Below are 3,811 nucleotides of genomic sequence, written 5' to 3'. Positions count from 1 at the left end.
ACTAAGCCACCCAGGTACTTCTTGTTTTAGTTTTTTTAAGACTCCACATATAAGAGAGATCATATTGTGTTTGTCGTACCTGACTTACTATACTTAACATGGATCTTAAGGTCCTGTGTTGTTGCAAATCACATTTTCATTTTCTTTGAAGAAACACCAAGAAGTGGAATTGCTGGATTATAGGGTAGTTATGTATGTACGTATGTATGTATGTATATATTATTTTAGAGAAAGAGAGAGAGTGAGTAAGGGAGGGGCAAAGGGAGAGGGAGAGAGAATCTCAAGCAGACTCCCCGCTGAGCACAGAGCCTGATGCAGGGCTCGATCTCATGACCCTGAGATCATGACCTGAGCTGAAACCAAGAGTAGGATGCTTAACTGACTGAGCCACCCAGGCACCCCTACAGGGTATTTCTATTTTTATTTTTATTTTTATTTTTATTTTTAGAAGAGTGTATTTATTTATTGGAGAGAGAGAGCGAGCAGTGGGGGAGAGACAGAGGGAGAGGGAGAAAGAAACTCAAGCAGACTCCATGCTGAGTGTGGAGCCTGTCTCAGGGCTTGATCTCATTGCTGAGATCACAACCTGAGCCAAAACCAAGATTTGGACACTTAACCAACTGCACCATTCAGGCGCTCCTATTTTTAATTTTTTGAGGCATCTCTGTACTGTTTTCCACAGTGGCTGCCCCAATTTACATTCCCACCAATAGGGGTTTCCTTTTCTCCATAGCCTCACCAATACTTATTTCTTTTCTTTTTGATAATAGTCATTCTATCAGGTGTGAGGTGATATCTCATTGTGGTTATCTGGTATATAAGAATGCAAAAGATTTTTGTGTAACAATTCTGTATCCTGTAACTTTACTGAATGAGTTTATTAGTTCTAACAGTTTTGGGGGGGTGTTTTTTGTTTGTTTGTTTGGTTTTTTTTTTAGTTCTAACAGTTTTTTGACGGAGCCTCTAGGGTTTTCTATATATAATATGTCTTCTGCAAATAGTGACACTTCTTTCCAATTTGGATGCCTGTTATTTCTTTTTCTTGCCTAATTGCTCTGGCTAGTACTTCCATTACTATGTTGAATGAAACTGGTGAACATGGGCATCCTTGTCTTGTTCCTTATCTTAGAGGAAAAGCGCTCAGCTTTTACTGTTGAGTATAATGTTAGCTGTGCACTCGTCATATATGGCCTTTATTACATTCCCTCTATAGGCACTTTGTTGAAAGTTTTTATCATAAATGGATGTTGAATGTGTCAAATGCTTTCCTGCATCTATTGAAATGATCATATGATTTGTATCTTTCACTTTGTTAAGGTAGTATAAACACATTGATTTGTGGATTTTGAACCATCCTTGTGTCCCTGGAATAGACTCCACTTGATCATGGTATGATCATGCATGATCTTTTTAATCTATTGTTGAATTCAGTTTTCTGATATTTTGTTGAGGATTTTTGCATCTATGCCCAGCAGGGATATTGGCATATAATTTGGTTTGGTATCAAGGTAATACTGGCCTCATAAATGAGTTTGGAAGAGTTCTCTCCTCTTCTAATTTTTGGAAGAGTTTGAGAAGGAGTGGTATTAATTCTTCTTCAAATGTTTGGTAGAATTCACCAGTGAAGTCATCTGGTCCTGGACTTTTGGTTGTTAGAGGATTTTTGATTACTGATTTAACCTTCTTACTAGTAATCAGTCAGTTCAGATTTTTTTATTTTATCATGATTCAGTCTTTGTTTTATTAAGATTTTGTTTATTTATTTGACAGAGAGAGTGAGAGAGCACAAGCAGGGGGAGCAGCAGAGGGAGAGGAGAAGTAGGCTCCCCGCTGAATCATTATTCAGTCTTGTTAGGCTGTATGTTTGTAGGAAAGTATCCATTTCTTCTAGGTTGTGCAATTTGTTGGTGTATTATTGTTCACAGGAGTCTCTTATGATTCTTTGTATTCCTGTGGTATCAGTGCAACATCTCCTTTTTCATTTCTGATTTAATTTATTTGAGTACTCTTTCTTGGTGCATCTAGCTAAAGGCATGTCAATTTTGTTTATCTTTTCAAAGAATCACCTCTTAATTTTATTGATTTTTTTCTATTGTCTTTTTAGTCCCATTTCATTTACTTCTGATCTAATCTTTGTTATTTCCTTTCTTCTACTAACTTTGGACTTTGTTCTTTTTTCTAGTTACTTGAGCTGTAATGTTAGATTGTTTATTTGAGACTTTCCTTGCTTCTTAAGGTAGGCATTTGTCGCTATGAACCTTCCTTTTAGAACTTTTTTGCTGCATCCCACAAATTTTGGTATGCTACATTTCTATTTTTTGTTTGTCTCAAAGTATTTTTTAATTTCTTTTGATTTCCCTTTGATCCATTGGTTGTTCAGTAGCATGTTGCTTAATCTCCACATATTTGTGAATTTTCTAGTTTTCTTTGTGTAATTAATTTTTAGTTTCATACCATTGTGCTTGGAAAAGATGGTTGATATGATTCTCATCCTCTTAAACTTATTAAGCCTTGTTTTGTTGCCTAATATATAATCTCTACTGGAAAATGCTCCATGTACCCTTAGAGAGAATGGGTATTCTATTGCTTTTGAATGAAATGTTCTATATATATCTGTTAAGTCCTTCTGGTCTCACATGCCATTTAAGGCAGATGTTTCCTTATTGATTTTCTGTCTGAATGATCTATCCATTGATGTAAGTGGGCTATTAAAGTCCCCTGCTGTTATTGAATTGCTGTCTATTTCTCACTGTAGATCTGTTAATATTTGCTTTATATATTTTGGTGCTCCTATGTTGGTTGCATGAATATTTACACATGTTATATCTTCTTGTACTTTAGAATTGCATGTTGGCTTTATCACAGTACGAATGTTTGGCACCATCTGAACCTTATTTACTGGACCTTTGTCCTGTCATTTGAGAAGTATGGCTCTGAGAGATATTACTGAAATGTTCAAATACATGAGTCAGGTAATGGTTTCAGTTTTTCACTAGACGAGAGGAAACTAAACATTATGATTGCCTTATGAGTGATAGGAGAAGGATGTTTTAACATCATTGTCTCTGTAGTTTCTTTGATACATTCCTCTCCTTATAACATTGAATTGCTGAATTGTTCTAGGTGCTATATAAAAAAATGCATGTCTTATAATCTACTACCATTCATTCATTCATTCATTCATTTGTTCTGGTATCCAATAAATTTAAAAATCTTCATTTAGAACCTATGTTTCAGATCTTAGTGATGACCAATACAGCCAAAGTTCCTGCCCTCACGGAACTTATACTCTAAAGGAGCAGTTTGAAAGACAGAAAATAAACACAGTAATCTCTGAAACCAATAAGACCCACGAAGGAAATAAAACACAGTCACTAGGTTTTAGTGTTGGCCAAAGTCAGAGCATTTTCCCCTTTTAAACATAATAAGATGGAAGTTCAAAGATGCCAGCAGGCAGAGACCAGTGAAAACCTTTTAGGGTTCCTCTATTCCTCATGCAAAACAATATTCAAATATTACTCAGATAGCTTTCAAAAAGTCTCTGCAAGGGGCGGATTACACCAAATGGCTCCTGCAGTCCTGGACCTCAGGCTGAAGTGCTCACTTGGATAAAGGAGCCAACAGGCATGTTCTGGTGACTGTGCCCAAGCTGGTGATGAGCGAGAGGGAGGCTTCGAACAGCCCTCAAATGGAGTGGAAACCATGGGCTGGGTATGACTGTCTTCACTTCGTCGAGGCACTAAGAATTAAGTCCCCTTCTGTTTTCCAAGTGGAAACGTGAAACAGCCAGCATCATTTCTGATCTAGGAGA

This window comes from Ursus arctos, unplaced genomic scaffold (genome assembly GCF_023065955.2).
Source record: "Ursus arctos isolate Adak ecotype North America unplaced genomic scaffold, UrsArc2.0 scaffold_10, whole genome shotgun sequence".
Taxonomy (NCBI): Eukaryota; Metazoa; Chordata; class Mammalia; order Carnivora; family Ursidae; genus Ursus; species Ursus arctos.
The sequence above is the reverse complement of the archived record's forward strand: the minus strand, read 5'-3'. Positions refer to the sequence as shown.